This window comes from Macrobrachium rosenbergii, chromosome 28 (genome assembly GCF_040412425.1).
Source record: "Macrobrachium rosenbergii isolate ZJJX-2024 chromosome 28, ASM4041242v1, whole genome shotgun sequence".
NCBI classification, from domain to species: domain Eukaryota; kingdom Metazoa; phylum Arthropoda; class Malacostraca; order Decapoda; family Palaemonidae; genus Macrobrachium; species Macrobrachium rosenbergii.
The window spans coordinates 31013529-31033118 of NC_089768.1; the positions used below are offsets into that span (position 1 = coordinate 31013529).

General features: G+C 36.0%; 1 long non-coding RNA gene across 1 annotated transcript in view; it reads right to left on the reverse strand.

The window, feature by feature from the left end:
* The window catches only part of LOC136854200 (uncharacterized), a 154705-nt gene that overhangs the window by 80705 nt on the left and 54410 nt on the right, over positions 1–19590 (reverse strand). The window contains exon 3 of the long non-coding RNA XR_010857663.1: positions 1661–1756. This is a non-coding gene — a long non-coding RNA (uncharacterized lncRNA). The remainder of the gene's footprint in view (positions 1–1660; positions 1757–19590) is intronic.

Consider the following 19590-nt stretch of genomic DNA (forward strand, 5'->3'; position numbering starts at 1 on the left):
ATGGTAATAGTAATAATAGAAAGACTGCTTCTATTTGCCCTCTGTTACAGTTTGTAATATTCAGTGACATCAAAAATTCAGTCCAATCTGATATCTATTTCTTAGAAGTTCTTGCCAGACGCCGTCTTTCTCTCAATATCATTTTTACCGAGTTCGGGAAAAAATGATACCTCCTGTTTCCTAAGTATATATATATATATATATATATATATATATATATATATATATATATATATATATATATATATATATATATATATATATCAAATATAAATATATATATGTACGTATATATAATACATTTATATACATATATATATATATGTATATATATATGTGTGTTATATTTATAAACTAAGACAGCTCACGTGAAACGATTTTCAGTATTCAATATTTATAAATCTACGTTTTTCGATTACATTTGGCTGATAATGCGCTGAATTTTGGAAGAAGATATTTATAGTGTTGATTCACAGCGTTTTGGTGTACCAAAAAATAACTTTTGAAACCTCAATGAATCATGTAAAAGTACAGCACTCATCATTTTCTGTGTGCAGTTTTAGGTGCATTATTATTATTATTATTATTATTATTATTATTATTATTATTAAGAGAGAAAATATATTATAACCAGCAAGGCAACTTCTCAGCACAATCCACCCAAACCAGTTTTGTTCAAATTATTTTCTTGCAATGATTTATAACTCAAAAACACTTGGCGAAAATCAAATACACCTTTCTTAGCCTTCGCATTAAGCCATTTACGACCAAAACTATATAAAACACTATACCCTGCATGAACACACATACCTAACTGCGTCAGCCAAGGACGGAAAAGACACAAAATGTACGAAATAGCATCAAGGACGAATATGCACATGCGCACTCGGTGCAGCTCGCGCACGGCACCGCGTTTTCCCTAACCTGGAATACGAAGATGCCTGGAATAGCGCGAAAGGAGAGATTCAGCCTCCCTACCCTTATTAAGGCCCCGTCATGACTATTTTTAAATAGGCAAGACGCAGTCGCTTGCTTGCGCCTGCGCTTTGACCTCGACCTCTTCACCCCCATAACCAACCCCCATTCTCCCTGGTCCGCGGTCTCTACATCGCCCACCCTCACCCCCACAAAAAAAAAAAAAAAGAGGGTGCATGCTTTTGTCTTGTTTTGCGATTCAGTTTTAACCACCAAATAATACAGATAGACTGCGTGCATAGATGGAGTACAGCATTCATGTACTGCGGTTTCTTGTTCAGCATCTTTATGCATAAAGGTCTCTCTCTCTCTCTCTCTCTCTCTCTCTCTCTCTCTCTCTCTCTCTCTATATATATATATATATATATATATATATATATATATATATATATATATATATATATATATATATATATATATATATATATATATACATATATATATATATATATATATATATATATATATATATATTCTTATATATTATACATGTATAATATATATATACACACACACACATATATATAAATATATAAATTTGCTTAACGACTCTCGACGAGTACTTCAGAACGAAGTATTTACCATCCCAGTCCGATTCCACCCTACCTGCAACATACTACAGTCGCCTGAAGCATCAGGTTACCAGTTCACTTAAAATCTCTTAAGAAGCTTAGACAGAACGTACCTTAATCGCCTCTCTTGGAACGGGGTTCGAACGTGGTGTATACCTCGCCGGTGAGGCGAACGTCCAAATCACTGGAGCGTGCTGGCCACGCATAGCCTGAAAGTATAGAGATTCATTCGTCAGTATACAGATATTTAATAAATATTTGGTGATTGCAAAATGATTTCTTCGCTAATCCTGCCTTTTGTCTTTCTGTGGCAAGAATTGTCGACCGCAGGTTCTGTACAGAGGTAACTAGATTTTGTCAGGTTTTCCTTTTATATTTTATTTCTATTTTTTTTTTTTTTTTATCTTTTGGGTGTGTATTTCCGGGAATTTCTGCTTGTTCCATGCGAATGATTGTTAATTTGGGATTATAACTACAATAAAGCTTCTTCAATATGAGCATACGTTGTAGGAAATTGTATATTTTAGGAAACGTCCACTGTTTCCAGACTTCATATAAAATGATGGGAAAATAAGATAAAACCTTTCCATATTTAGTGCAAATTTAAATTATTATTATTATTATTATTATTATTATTATTATTATTATTATTATTATTATTATTATTATTATTATTCAGAAGATGAACCCTGTTCATATGCAACAAGCCCACAGGGGCCACTGACTTGAAATTTCAGCTTCCAAAGAATATTAAGGTGCTCATTAGGCAGAAGTAAGAGAAGGCCAAAGGGAATTACAGAAAGAAGAGATCTCACTTATTAAAAAGAAAAAATAAATCATCACCCAATAGGCTGTTGCTGTCTTTTTTTTTGGGGGGAGGGGGCGAGCACGTATTTAGGATTAAGACACAGAACACGAACAAATGTTCCACACCTTACCAAAAATGTGATAGTTATCCATTTTCAAAAAAAAAAAATATCAGTCAGAATTTTCAAGTCATCAGAATCTGGCAAACTGATCTTTTCGGTATGGTTACATACTTATTGAATTTTTTGCACACAGGGAAGTTTTGGTAATTAACCTCCATTGGATGATGTCCTCTTTGTTTTTTTTTTTTATTTCTCAGCCTCTTAATAACTTCGTGAGTTTTCTGCTTTCAACAGTATCTGTATATACGTACAAAGCATTCCAATATCCAAAAACGTGCGTATATTTGAGTGTTTGCGTACCACAACAAAAATGATCCCTTTATATATAAAGTTACCGCTGAATTATGGAGATGATTCGTACTAAAACATTTTTGGTAACTACGCTTGACAGCAATGGGTAATTTTTTGAAAAAAGATAACAAATTAATGATAAAACTGACCGTGATAAAAAAAATAGTAAATAAACTAAAAAAATAAAAAAGGTGATTTTTTCTAAACCAGTGGGATTTGTTTTTTATATTTTTTTTACCAACTCGTATATTTTCATAGCCGAAAAAGATTTTTTTATCAACGCAGATAAATTTTTGTTTATGCTTCCGAGCAATATCACATAAAATGAGCGATTATTAAATGTCGTGGATGAAGGCTAAAAAGGAGAGAGAGAGAGAGAGAGAGAGAGAGAGAGAGAGAGAGAGAGAGAGAGAGAGAGAGAGAGAGAATTATATTCTTAAGTAAAAAAACACCCTAAAAGTGTGAAATAAAAATGATGTGAAGATGACGAAAACTATTCTCTGATATTTGAGTAAATTCGCGAAGCAGATATCAAAGTGGGAAAAAGCTATTACGCAAAGTCAAATCATTTTTTCCCCAGAAAGTCGTAAACTAATTAAATTTCAGTTGCCAGTCTTATTTGCTCTCTGTTCGTAACACGCAGCGAAAGACAGACAACGAAATTTAAATTCCCTTTTATTGCTGTTTGCAGAATATCAGATGCAAGGATGCTTATCTAAGGACAACGCTGGGGAAGACGATATTCAGCAACAGATGTGTCAATTTGCTATTTGAAAGACAGGCTTTTATGACTGTTGTTGCATGTGCTCCTAGTTAGGAAGACACACAAACACGATATATATATATATATATATATATATATATATATATATATATATATATATATATATATATATATATATATGTCTGGATATATACATATGAATATATTTATGTACACAGGCAGATGAATATATACTGTATATATACAGATACATACATACATATATATATGTATCTATATAAATATATATATATATATATATAAAATATACGTAACATTGTCGATTCATTTCGCATGGTCACCCACACAATTCACGGGTCCCTGCACCACGCATAAATGCATAATTACGCGCACTGACAAAGCAAAATGAATGAAGCTGGGAGTAGGGTTGAGTGCAAGCACATAAGTCTGATGCAACCAAGCACTTGAAAGCTGTCAAGTGGCGAATGGTGGTGATAAAGATTGAATTTCATAAACCATTAAATCTTCTTTAATGATCTCAGCCGAGTGAAAAAACTATTTATATATTTGGGGTATAAATCTTCTCTCGCTGTTTTCAAAGGCCCTGAGAAACCTTCGGAACGAGTGGATTAATTGGCAGAGATAAAAGGCGCTCAGTTACACGCCGCCAGGGGTCGTCCAAGTGCGTAAGTATGGACGTTAAGTACGTTAGTATGCCGGTCTCTGACTATCTGAATTATTGTGAAAATCGAATATCATCTCTGTACCAAGAGGCTCGTCAAGTTCCCTTATTACAGTATGCCAAAGTGCGCCTGGAATATTAAAGTTTCTGGTTTGCACTAATTAATCCGGCTGTTTTTTTTTTTTTTAGATTTTCTTTTTTATTTCCTTCGGTCTGTTGTCGCCAGAAAGGTGGTGCCCTCCGTTCCTCAAAGACTTCTTAGAAGAAGTGAGGTTGCTAGCCCCATACCCTTTGCATGAATCTCAACTGTCGCAAATGATGCTGGTACCTATTTCAGAGGTGTCCACGGACCTTACAATGGAGAGCTCGCCACTGAGCCACTTAATCTCCATATAGTTTGTTTGGTGATGTGAACTTCAGCTAAATCCGTTGCATTAACATCTAGCATTTTATTTTCGTCCTCAGTTTCGGATGCAACAGGTAAATGCAACTCACGTCACCTGCCAACACGACATATGCTGTGCAATTCAAACCTACATTTTACGTCGAATTATTCTAGACTCTCTCTCTCTCTCTCTCTCTCTCTCTCTCTCTCTCTCTCTCTCTCTCTCTCTCTCTCTCTCTCTCTCTCCATATCAGGAGTTAATGTTAAAAGGACGTTTATCAATGGACTGCATGAGAGGTACATGAGAAAACCACTGAGTACCCAAATTTTCATTACAATAACATTATTAAATAGTTTGATTGAGATAGCTTTCTTGTTAAAGAGAAAAATCTTCAACGAATTAAACGCTGAAATAGGTTGCATGCATAATTATCCTAAAATGGGTCATTTTCCTGTAATACTTCTCATCCGAACTATGAATAAAAATTATCGAATATAAAAAAGCATGGAGATTTGCATTTCATAGAGTTAGAGAGAAGAGGAAAATAATTTTCCGCTGAGACTCGAACTTTAGCAATGTTACATCAATGTAAATTAATTCAGCACCATAATGAAATTATAAGCCATGAAATTGCTAGAAGGAACGAAAGATGACAAAAATTTTAAAAAACGATTCATTTTAGAACAAGCGAAATTGTTTTACTAAGAACATTTGGAATTTAATGGATTTGTTAATGTATGCGTCAGCGCACATGTATCAGTGGAAATGAATGCAATAATGAAATTATGTAGCAAAATTACCATGAGAAACAGAAGATGGCAAAAATTGAAAAAGAACTGCATTACGCTGGAAAATAAACGAAATTAATTATTTTCTTAAGGACATTTAGATTCAATGAATTTGTTCCGGTATGCGTCACTACACACACACACACACACACACACACACATATATATATATATATATATATATATATATATATATATATATATATATATATATATATATATATATATATATATATATATGTGTATATATATATACAGTATATATATATATGTGTGTGTGTGTGTATACACATTTCAGTACATACACGAATGACAACGCACGATACAGGAACGGATACACATCAGGATTTCCAGGAAAAACTGAAGTCCTGCAACTCGCCCTTGACTTTTGATCTAAAACTTGATTCCGCAGCGGAGTCTTCCCAAATGGACACTCTCCGTATGAATGTTCATATCCGAAATGTCAAAAGTTTTGTATTTTTGGTTTGGGTCCAAAGGAGATAGGCAGTTCAATGCCAAGAACCCAAAGATACTAATCAATTGACGCGAGATAAGACGCAATACCATGTCAACAGGAAACAGGTAAAGATTATGATTCAATTGCATTATTCAGTTGCATGTTCGTGTAAAGAAAACAAAGTAATTTAACCGTTAAAAAAACTTATAATTGAACTCTGAAAGCTTTTTATAGGTAAAAATATTCAAGGGTAGATAAAAAGAACAGAAACGAAAATCTAAAAAGACGTACCTGAAAAAATCCAGCCCGGTAATATTGTACCTGCAAGATCTCATTAAAACGACAGGAACATCACAATGGCATTTAAATGGAGGCATCGATGTTTTCTAGATGTTAGAGACACCCCGGCAAAACCGAACATCGGTTGATATCTCGAGGCTGCCTGTACGGGACATTCTCATCCTCTCCAGATAAGAACGAGAATTAAACGCGATTGTCATCAGACGCCTCTAATGCAATTCGTTCGTCCGAGATTACTGGAATTTGCATAGACAAAGAGCAAATAGAATCGGGTATGTCAGCGAGATATCTCTCTGGATGTTTTGATGGAGATAGTCTCGCTGTCGCTGGCGAGGACCTCATAAGGCTTAAGAGTTTAGCAACACGACAACTGAGATATTGCGAGATCTTTTGCATAATCTCTCTTTTCTACGTCGCGACAACAGCTAAGGAGCAAAAAATAAAGTGAGTAGTTGTTATTATGATGCAATGACATTATTATTATTATTATTATTATTATTATTATTATTATTATTATTATTATTATTATTATTATTATTAGCTGATAGTCATTATGCATACAGGAAGCAGTTAGACGCCTGCAATGCTCTTGTAGACTTGACATGCCATTTGCAAGGGAACGTTGATAAGGGTTTTGAGTGAAGAGTAATGCAAATGGATTTTAGTGCTGCTTTCGAGTTAGTAAATCACGAGGCACTTATTTATAAACTTCAGAATCTTGGTGTGGGTCGATATGTTTTGGGATTACCGCAAGACTTCCTTACAGGTAGACAGAGGCGAGTTGCTGTGGAGGGGATCTTTAGTTAATCAAGACCTATTGTGTCTGGAGTTCCACAGGGCAGTGTTCTTGGTCCACTGTTATTTTTAGTATGTACAAGTGATATGGCTGTTGGCCTGGAAAACAAGATTGTCCAGTATGCCGATGATGCAACACTTGTGGGTGTTGTAAAGTCTCCACTTATGAGAAATGAAGCTGCCCTCAGCCTTAATCGGGACATGGCCCGGATCAGGGAAGGTGTAGTCAGTATACGAGGCTGAACTCCAGTAAAACGAAACATTACTGATCAGCAGATCTCGTACAGATTTCCCACCCCATCCGCCCCTTCAGGTGGATGGAACTTTGCTGAATGAGTCTGAAACTATTCTAGGTGTAACTTTTGACTTACATCTAACTTTTGATTAACAACTAATGAACGTTTCAGCAAATGCCGCAAGAAAGTTAGGTAGTGTTCGTAAGGCTTCATATGTTTATGACAGTGATAAAACCAGTGCTACCTGTTTTAGGTAATTTGTCCTTCCTTTACTAGAATACTGTTCTCCGGAGTGGTTGTCTGCGTCTGCCAGAGATTTGTCTCTTTTAGATAGAGTTGATAGAGTAGTTCGTGGTGATAGGTTTCTATTTACTAATAGTAGCAGTTATGATTGGACCATCGACGGATGTTCTCTTGTTTGTGACTTTTCATAAGTTGTGTTTCAACAGAGATCTTTCACATTCACAATTGATCCCTGATCCCCTCTACCTGCCGAGAGCAACCAGATTCGCTGAACAACAGCACCAGTATGCAGTAAATGTGCCTCGCTGTCGGACTTCTCAATTCCAGAGGTCCTTTATTCCTCACACCGTAGGACTGAGGAACAGCCTCCCAGAGGATGTCGTGCAGTTGGAACTTCAGAGGTTCAGGCGAAGATGCAATGCATTTCTACCCTAATACTATTCTCCTTGTATTTTAATACATTTTTATCTATTTATTAATTTATTGATTTATGTTGTTCTTTCTTTTAATAAGTGGGGATCTCTTCTTTCTGTATTTCCCTTTACTTCCTCTTACTTCTTCCTAATAATCAGCACGTTCTTTGGAAGCCTGAATTTCAAATCAATGGCCCCTGGGGGCTTGTTCCATATGGACAGGTTTCAACTACTGAATAATAATAATAATAATAATAATAATAATAATAATAATAATAATAATAATAATAATAATAATAATAATAATTCTACCCCAAAAAGTCTGCAGATATCCCACTGCCTTCTTAGATTCGACAACTATTCTCTCTTCCTGCTATCATCCATAACATTAGCTCCCAATCACTCATTATCTATGAACCGACCACTTCCGTATAGTTTTCAACGTTTGCAGAGTTTTTCCATCACACAGTTTTCCAAAGCATTCAGATATTCCCACGACCTTACTCTCGCTGGTAATCATCGATTCCTTTCTCGTCTGACAAACATGTTTTATACTGTCTATCGGCTTCAGAAACTTTCCGACACTTAACTACATCATTCTCTAATATTTTACCTCACCAAATAACATATACATCCCTTAGCTCTTTCCGTAACTTGTACCAATTCAGCCATCTAAATAGTCACGACGAAATAACACATCCTGCCATGAGATATGTTTACTCCATATTGTTTCGTTTGTAATCGAACAGGGAACAGAATTTTCGTAAAAATCACAAGAACAATAATAAAGGCACTAATTGTCATCACTCTTTTATCAGTCTTCATTTTACAAACGCGGATTTAAACATTCCAACTGCAGGAACAAGACTCGCGCACTAGAATTTTCAGTTTTCGCTTACACACCAACAACTCCAGATAAAATTCTTTTAAATCTCGTTTGAAGTCATTAAGGAACAAGGAAAAAAAAAGGGGGGGGGGGCAGAAGCATAGAGCAAATGCAACAATGATGTCATGGCTGGAAAAAGACACGTCAGCTGATTACTACAAAGGACCATAAATTGGGAGTAATTCCTCGTTCAGATCCTTATCAAGTACTGGTTTTGGTTCCGTACCAGCTGAGTACTCCTGCAGCTCTCGGGCTGTTTATGGTCTTAAGCTGGTTAATTTCAGGTTTGTTCAAATTCACAGACAAAAACAAGGGAGGGTGAATTATTACTTCTGAGTTTCTCCAAGTTTCTCGAAGTGTTAAATTTCCTTTAAGTGTTAAATATTAATGGCTCATTTTCATTCTAGTTTCGGCGACAAATTCCAGTAAACATTGTCGTTACGATGTAAAGACGCATTAACTAGGAATGATTCTGTTTCTCTCAAAATTGGAACGAAATGATAGCGATCATACGTTAGAGCGTAAATTCTGTTAGGCATGACCCTTGTTAATGCTTTGTTCTAACGGGCAAAATGCTTCTGGGTTTGAGCGATATATGATAAGACTTATTCTCTTAATGATATCCCATGTACTAATTTCAACACACCAGTATTTTCCTTAACCTAATTAGAGAAGTAAGGTACATCTCGACACCAATAATTTTGAACTCAATATGGCTAAGTATACTATATCCAAAAATATATACTGTATATGCACAGTATATGCTGCAGGCAGATAGTGAAACCAGGCATTTCGCGAACTGCCTAAAATTTCAGGCAGATAGCGAAATGCACTTAGGGACATTTGACCTCCCCAGGGACTAGTACTAAACACGGCGAAACAGTGACTCACCTACACTGTTTCGCTGTGTTTAGTACTAGCCCTGGGGGGCCAAATGTATTTCGCCATGTTTAGTACTAGCCCCTGGGGGATCAAATGTCCTTAAGTGCATTTCGCTAACTGCCTGAAATTTCAGGCAGTTCGCGAAATGCCTGGTTTCGCTATCTGCCTGTAACATATATATCACGCAACCATATACGATTTACAAAAGTACGAGGAGGCCGACAGAAATTACCAACCGATCACAAACGCAAATAACCGAAATCATTTATAAAATAAAATATGGCTGAAATACACGAACATAAAACAAGCATATGGTTCTTACCAGGAGGTTTCTTTGTTCAGTTGTTGAACTTAGAGGCCCTTATTACACCAACAAATAAAGTAGGTACGCCTATTCTTCTTTTATTCGCCTGCCAAGTCAACGAAATGTCAACAAAACAAGGACGACAGACATTTCTACTAAGGCTACATGGTACAAGGCTGCCCTCTGTTAGCCAGACTCAAAACTTTGAAGGTTTATTTCATAAGAATAAGAATTATCCTAACAGAACAATTACAATATTTTGTACATTTTCCATCTTATACGAAGACCCAGAGTGACGCTAAACATGAATGAAAAATGCTTTTTTTTTTAATTTAAATTTTAAAAGATATTTCTAAAACGTAAGTACTAGAGGTGATCAAAATGTTCCTCTGAGTTGTATAACTGGTTTTGTTCTACTCTGCACTCCGCTCAAGCAGAAAAATCCAGTGCAAGCACAAGGATAAACTGAACAAAATTAAACTCCGCTAAAGTCTAGAAACGCAAGGTTTATATCTCTCGGCCAGCGTGCAAACATTTCCTAACATTTCCTTGATGAGCGAACAGGGCGCCGTTATATCTGTTCTACATGTACAGCACTCCAGGGCTTATGAGGCTATAATTCCTTCAGATGGAACAATAGTTAAACACCAAGATTATTCAAGGCGTAACCCGTATTCGAAGTGTGTCAGTGGAGTGTGAATCTCAACTAAGCCTTTTTTTTTTCTCTCTCCTACTATCTTCTGTTACTTCTCTCAAATGAACACCGTATTCTTTGGAAGCTGGAATCTTAAGTCAGTGGCCCCTGTGGGCTTGTTCCATATGAATAGGGTTCATCTAATAATAATAATAATAATAATAATAATAATAATAATAATAATAATAATAATTAATAATAATAATGATTTTTGTATAAGATATTGCTTGGAAATGCATGTAGCATTTTTGACAGCAAAGTCCACACGTATTTCCTATGTATATTTTGTAAATATGAAGGGCCATCTTTTACAGCTGAAAAGCTATACTGACCAATCGAATCTGAGATTGTATCTCTATATTCTTCAATGGACAATCATGAGCTTTTCTTTTCAGAAATTCAATTCACATAACATTTATTTCTGAACTATATTTAGTTTCGCTGTTTACAGTCTCTTCCCTCGTCACTTTATCCACCTCGCTTCAGGAGGAAGCCGAACTCGAAATGACACAGTAAATGTTTTACTGTCATTAATGACAGAAACATTTTCTCAACATTTTCAAAATAAAAAAAAATGCGTGTACGTTTTTTGGTTTTGTAGTAAAATACTCATCAGAATTTTAGCTTGCCTGTTTCGTAAATGTTCAGTTTCATAGCAAAATAATGAGTATGATTTTAGCTGAAAAACTGATACGCAAGGAAAAAGTCATTTTATTTTTCACTCACGAGGTCACGTTCACATGAGAACGATTTGATAAACATGTTTCTCCACAAGAGGACACTGGTGCCATACTGAAGAATTGGGCGTTTGACGAATTTTGGTCTTTTCACGAACAGTAACTATTTTCAAAAATTAAAAGACCTATATCATGAACAGTAATTATTTTCAAGAATCAAAGGGCCTATTTTCTGAATGGTAACTATTTTCAAGAATCAAAAGTCCTGTTTTCTGAATGGTGACTATTTTCAAGAACCAAAAGTCCTACTGGCACCAGAGTCTTTGGCTTCACGCGAGTTGGTCATTGAGTAGAGTGTTTTAGTATCAGCATGTTGGCGTAATAAATAACGATTATAACAAACTTAAAATATGTGACCTGTATAACCCTAGGTATTTGAAGAATAGCATTCAAGCAAAAAAAAAAAAAAAAAAAAAAGCAGGACGGCGCACGCAAGCAGTAAAATACGAGTGCAAGGAGGAAGCGTGCAGAGACTGCGCTCTCTCGGTTTCATCGCCTCGGGTCCTTGCAGGAGCAAGATTGCATTCTTCGAAGGATGAGGTTCGCGATAACGAGGTCCTTAACTGGCTCCCAAACCTTTAGCTTCAAAAGGAACCGCCCGATAAGCGCTTGATTTACGGATCCCAAAGACCAGCGCTGTGATTCCGGACACACCTCATCGCCGGTGACGGACACAACCGGCCCGGACCAGGACCCGCTCCGAGAAGACTTTGTAGCGGGCCCTGCGCCCACCGAAAGGGCCCCCTCTCGCTTCAGACGCTCCTTTGATCGTCGTTTTGACAAATTAGGTTCGTTCTTCTTATGATTTCTTTACCGGGTTTATTGGTTTATAATATAAACCATTTTTTTTCAAAGGGGCGCTTTTTATGTTTTCCCGTTATGCTCAGGAGACCAAACTTCTAGAATGATAAATAACTTCGGTGAACCTTTCACAATAGAAAAGTGGTTAAAGTGAGCTGAGGTACTACAGGCGACATTTTGATTACATTATATATATATATATATATATATATATATATATATATATATATATATATATATATATATATTTATATATATATATATATATATATATACATAGTATATATATATATATATATATATATATATATATATATATATATATATATATATATATATATATATATATATATATATATATATATATATATACACATATATATACATACATACATATATTATATTAAATATATATATATATATATATATATATATATATATATATATGTGTGTGTGTGTGTGTGTGTGTGTGTGTGCGTGCGTGTGTATGCGTGTGCGCGTATGCAGTGTGTGTGTTTTCTAAGAAATTCGTTTGAACTGGTTATATCTAAGATAGCGCAATCGGTATTTTCTAAGCCCACGCCTCAGCATCATCACTGTCCCTTATAGTAAAGCAGATGAAAGCATCTTTAGAAAGTTAACACATCCAGATGGGAAATTTTACCCAAATAAACTTACCAGTCTTTGCTGTCTTGTCCAGCCAGTATAAATCTGAAAATATCCGGAGTAATGAATAAAAATATCTATACTTTCTATTTTCAAAGACGGGAAACTACCCTCGTGTATGATTTTAAAAGTAGATTTTGATGTGTTTAACTTGAATTTGTCATTTTTTTATATTAACCTGACGTATGACTTCATTTCTTTGTAAAAAAAAAAAAAACAAATCTGGGCATCTTATGCTTAACCTTTCCGTAACTACATCCTACAGCCCTCAACTTACTTGCCTCAAAGTCATTTGTAAGTTCATTTCTTTTATTGCCTTTTCTGGGAATCTAATTTCTTTCACACTCTTTCGCCCTCTTCCCGTTTTCTATGCCTTAACTCGGAAGATAGATTGGCAGGGGGGACTCAATGGCTTTTAAATTGCTTTGTCCTTTATAAGGAGTGACAGCGCGCCGCCATCTCCAGACAAAATATTCAGTCGACGCGCGTGAATTTGAATGAGGAGCTGATGGCAATTAACTGGGTGGGGCGTCCTGTATCCATTCACGGAGATTTTTTTCCCTTCTTTGCTTGTTTTTTCTTTTTACGGGAAAGAACAAGGGGAGTTGCTGCTTTTCATTTAAGGAAATTTTAACGTTTCTGGGATGTAGCTATCCTTGGCTTCAAAAGGTTTTGGTTTGTCCGGCAGGTTCTTCTTTACTTCATACATTGTTGTGATGATTTTACACTAATTCAACGTTTTAATTTTAATCTGGGTTATTTAAAAATCTGATTTTCTCTCATCAGTTTTTATGATTTAAAATTCAGATCTTTCACTCTCGTTTCTTCCGTCAATTTGTGATGGTCGTGCGGGAAACGTCATAATTTTTCCCCAAACAAATGACTGATAACTTTAAACATACAGACAGACGCATACGTACATTATGTACATTATAAACTCCTACTCAATGCAGGCAGGTATACAAGTATACAAGTATATATACATAAACAAGGGTATATCTTTCATTAGTTACATTCATAAATTGGGGTAAATCATTCATTATCTTGGGGGAAATGGGTGATGTTCTACCTTTCAATTTAAATAATGAACATTTTCCTCTGGAAATACTTTCTCATGAGAGTAGAGTCAGGCCTACCTTGCTTTTCTTATTGCATGGGTGATGGTGGCTTGAGAAACAAGGTCCTGTGCCAGAAAAACAAAAAAAAAAAACAACTTCAAAACAAAACCATTTCTCACGAGAAATCTTACCGCCTATGAGAAAAATTTTAATTGAGATTGCGGAGAAGTTTTACAGTTCTTTTATGAAATGCGAGAATGCATTCGTGCTTCAAATTACTCTTTCGTAATATTAATATATATTAATTTCCTTCCAGAATTTTTATTGTTTCTTTTTTTGCTCTAGCAAAGTTACTTGCCTCACATCAAGTAAGCGCAACACTTGAAAAATTTATTCATTAAATAGGAATATTCAACAAAATGCAAATGAATTTTTCCCAAAGGCTATTGGCCAATTTAGGTAGAAAAGACGCACTTATCTCATTTACACACATACAGGTACGTGGGCGTTTGTGCGCATATTTTTTCTTTACACACACATACACACACACATATATATATGTGTGTGTGTATGTATGTATGTATCCTACCTAAATATATCTGACCTTTTGTCCTTATTTCTTTAGGGAGTCTGATGATTCCATTTTCAATATTTATGACGTTTCTCGTGCATAGGCAGAGGTATCTGAGGACATTTTAACCAACCGATTTGAGGTCATTGCACACTATTCCACCAAACAACATCAAGAGATAATAAATATAATGATAGGAAAATACAGGGTTCTTAAACTACTGTATATTCTGTAAACCCAGATCCGTCCTTTCCATCTAACATACGAGAAACAGAAACCCTTGGCAGCTAGGGAGGTACGACCATTCCGAACGTTTTTCCGTTAACTCTTTTTTTTTTTTCTTTTAATCTCAGACGATTTTTATCATTTTTCCTTCTTACGATTTTGTATCTTCTATCGTCCTCCGCTAAAAATATACAATCTGACAACGCAGAGATAAAACGCACATTGACCGTGCCTCTTAACTCATAATTGTCACCGTCAATATTTGCTTGGGTTTTTCCCCGACAACGTTAAAGTATCGGAGCTAAAGAAAACAAACTCAAACATCCAACTGATAACAAAAGCAAACACAGCTCCTTCTTCGAAAAGCTGGTGTTGTTACGTCTGCGTAAAACGAAACCTAAAGTCTTTATTTTTACATTTTGCAAACAATGAAAAGTAAATGATAAATGTGGCCTCCTTGCCACGCATGAAACTGCCTTTGCCTTTATAAACTTCGCAGGAGATGATTCATAAATGACTTTTATCCATAAAAAGCTCTGGCCATTTTGTGTGTTTACGTCCAGCGGAGACGCGCCGATACAAAGACGCTACGCAAAAGGAGAAAGAAAAACAAGATTAAATCGAGGCTGGTTTCAGCTCCTCCCAAAAGCCCTTTCACACCCCCACTTTGCCGAAAAGTGACCTACAGCATTTATGAATCAAAAGAAGAAAAGAAGAAGGAGAGAGAGAGAGAGAGAGAGAGAGAGAGAGAGAGAGAGAGAGAGAGAGAGAGAGTCACGGAAGAAACGAATATGCAACCACTCCTGTGCCAATTCAGCTAAAAGCACGGCACAAAAAGGTACAAACTCTGTCTCTTTCATACACACTCCCACACACACGTACACAAAGAGAGAGAGAGAGAGAGAGAGAGAGAGAGAGAGAGAGAGAGAGACATCCTGCCAAGGATGAATTGGCTACGTCTTTATGAATAAACAGCGGGAGATGGGATCAGAGGAACCTGGTCTGAAAAGACACAAATGTGTCTTCGGTGATGCTTATCCCTTCTCTCTCTCTCTCTCTCTCTCTCTCTCTCTCTCTCTCTCTCTCTCTCTCTCTCTCTCTCTCTCCTCTTTGTGTCAAGTTTCTAGCTGCATAAGCACAGAATTTGTTGCAGACTCGCCACCTCTCTCTCTCTCTCTCTCTCTTTGCGACTCCATCTATCTATCTCTCTCTCTCTCTGTGCCTTTTTGCACTATGCTTTTAGCTGAATTGGCACAGGATTTGTTGCAGACTCTCCCTCTGATTCTCTGTACTCTTACTTGGTGCATATTTTTCCACTTACAGCCTCGATACATCAAAACGCACTCAAGGAATTGATTATGGGAGTGTATCAGCTTCGGATATAAATTACATCAACACAGGCTTTACTGATATCGAATATGATCGGTCACCTTTTTATTGTCCGAGAGAAAAAAAAAAAAAAACTTTATCTTATCCCAGCCATAAACATGCATCAGAAGGCCGCCGCCAACTACAATACAACCTCCGAAAATTATATCTTTCTTAAACTGGACTGGAAAGAGAGCCAATCAGCGCATGATGTAAAACTTCGGGGAATCTCCAGGTATCTTGACCACTGTGCTTTCGAGATGAGATGAATATATGATAAGTCACAAATGACTGGGAGTTGTTGCGTCTCAGGGAACGGTAGCTTTAAGTAATTGCAACATGACTAAGAATAGTCATTTTACCTAAGAGGCATGAATGGTATGCGTGTTCTGAAGTGGACTTATTAATGTTTTCGTATATTACACATAAGCTTGAATTCCCATAAACGCAGAGAAAACACACACACGCCTACGCACGTACACATGTATATATGTATATACACGCGCACATATATATATATATATATATATATATATATATATATATATATATATATATATATATATATATATATATATATATATGTGTGTGTGTGTGTGTGTGTGTGTACTGTATATAAATATATATATAAATATATATATATATATATATATATATATATATATATATATATATATATATATATACATACATACATACATACATACATACATAATTTTAGGATTACGGTCCCTATCTTTCCTCCCATTCCTCTCAATTTTTTAATACCATTATGTATATTATAGGTAAAGATCACAGATAGTCGTCTCGAAATATATTTCAAACCTAACTATGTAATCTTTCAAAAGCAAAATGCCTGGCCTTGTCTAAAAGGATGACGCGTAGTTAGATATTTGATCTAAATCGCTATGCTTGGTAATAATCTCTTTTAACATTAAGAATGCTAAGCACAGCTAATGAAGAATGCTAAGTACAGCTATTGTAGTGGATACTACAAAATAATTGACATGACGATTGATTTATACTTTCGTTTTCAGGAACTTGTTTCTTTCTCGCGTGCATCCTGTCTCTTGGTTGTGTAGTAGACGCATGCGAGATACTATATGAAATGGATATACATTGCGTAGTAGAAAATAGAAAGCGTTGAAGGCGGATACGGGATATTTTGTATGACCGCTGAACTGTCACTCCAGAGCTGGTTAGTAATGACAATAACCTTGCACTGGCGATGGGTTTTGGGTGTAGATGTCTTTGGAAATCGTATATCTTGGCTTCCTAAACCTGGAAGCTGGAGACGAAACCTTCGACAGGCATTGGTCAGTCACAACAGGGCAGAGCCGAATGTGCTTTGCGGAAATTTTCCATATGCCTTTAGGGAAAGGCTAATGAAATCTAACTTAAACCACATTAACCATCTGCAAGAGAAACAGGAGATTGTATAGAGTACCGAAAACTGCTTTTCTTAAAAACACACTAAGTCAATAAATAGGATTATACCCTATGCTCCTGCTTCAAACATTTTACGCTCTTCGAGAAGCGTCCGAATAAACTAGCCCCTCGTTATTCGGGAAATGGGCCTTTACCCGATTACCATCTTTCCAACCATGACCCCCGGAAGAAACCCTTAAGGGACACGATAAGGGAATACAAAAGCACTTTCAAGAACCGGTCTCTTTTCGTTCCGGAGGAAAACAAGGAAATAATGACCTCCTTCCATATCCTCCTGGTCTTAGAAAACTCATAGACACAACAATTTCCTCCGAGTTCCCTCGGTTCATGCGATCAGTTTCGTCCTTCGGAGGTCCGCCGACGTCATATGCTCGTCTGGAAGTACCTTCCTTCCCTCTTCGCCGGAACCCCCTCGATGATATTATCCTCCGTAATATTCTCCCATGGCCTGCATAAACTCTGATATACGAGCCACTTGGTTGCAAAGCTATTATTTCTGGCGTCTCCGCCTTGAAGCATTATCTTTTTAAAGTTGTTCTGCGAATTCTCTCGGTGATGGGTTTCGATCCCAGTCAAGACTCTCAGGAGAGACGAGACAGTCCGCAAGAAGAAGAAGAAGAAGAAGAAGAAGAAGTAAAAAGGTAAACAAAAAGATTACCAGCAATGCGGGAAGCCCGTGGGTCGTCGGATCACGCTCCAGTATCATTAAGACCAATTTGGTTTTCGTAAGGGAATTTTTATTCCGTTTAATCTCACCTTACAACGGGGTCTCCCCTGTAATCTCGAGAGTTCTGGAGAGTACGCGATAGGTGGAGCTCACGAAACCAGGCCCTTAAAAAGCGCAGCGGTTTTCTCCTTTGTAAAAGCTGATGGATGGTTTTATAGTATGCTTCGTCGTGTACGCTTTATTATATATTACGTATTTTACATGAGGGGTAACCTCTGATAAACTGCCGCGTCTTCGTTGCATGTGATTGACCGTCCTCTTTGAGGAGATGCAAAGACTTTCTGAAATTTCAGGGCAAATTTACGCTCAGTACTTCGTTGACTTTTATTTTTCCCGAGGTAAAATGATTTACCCCTTCCCTCGTACACGGTCTGATATATGCAGGAATCATGGGAGATCAACGCTGCAATTTCGATTTCAGCCAAATCTTGAGATTAGAAGGGTAGAAATTGGTCCTCAGATGAATGCGAATATGATTTCATGATGAATTGACCAGTTTTTTATGGGAAATAAAGTCTTTGGGCCGACTTTACATAGCCGTGGGTTAGGGTGAATGAGAAAAAGAACGTCTATGCGAGGAATTATTGTTTTTATTCAGTCAAATTTTTTTCAGAAGAGTTTTCATTATTTTCTGCTGCTTTGTTTAGAAACATTTGTATGGGATATGCAACTGTATACACATACACGTTCTTTCTCTCCATCTATATATATATATGTGTGTGTGTGTGTATTATATATATATATATATATATATATATATATATATATATATATATATATATATATATATATATATATATATATATATATATATATATATATATATATATATATATATAAATATATATATATTATATATATTTATATATATATATATATATATATATATATATACATACACACACACACATATATATACATATATATATATATATATATATATATATATATATATATATATATATATATACACACACATATATATACATATATATATATAGTAACATTTAGTAAACTTCCAAAACACTGCAACAAGCAACACCTGTTTCCCTGTCAGTTCTCTCTCCTAACTGGGCCTTCGAATCAAAGGAAATTGCGTCAGGTAAACCACCGTATAAGCAATACTGTTGGAATATGAGATAGCAGAGTCGTCACAGAGAGAGAGAGAGAGAGAGAGAGAGAGAGAGAGAGAGAGAGAGAGAGAATGTCATAAACGCGCAGTTAATGCTCAGTGCATTCGGGCTGACAATATGGAATGATCCCCGAACGATTCAAATGCCGGGGATGAACAAGAGAGTGTCAAACGATTACGTTGGTTACGGGACGAATTCAACCAAGTGTAACTTGTGCAGCGAGGCACCACTATATATATATATATATATATATATATATATATATATATATATATATATATATATATATATATATACA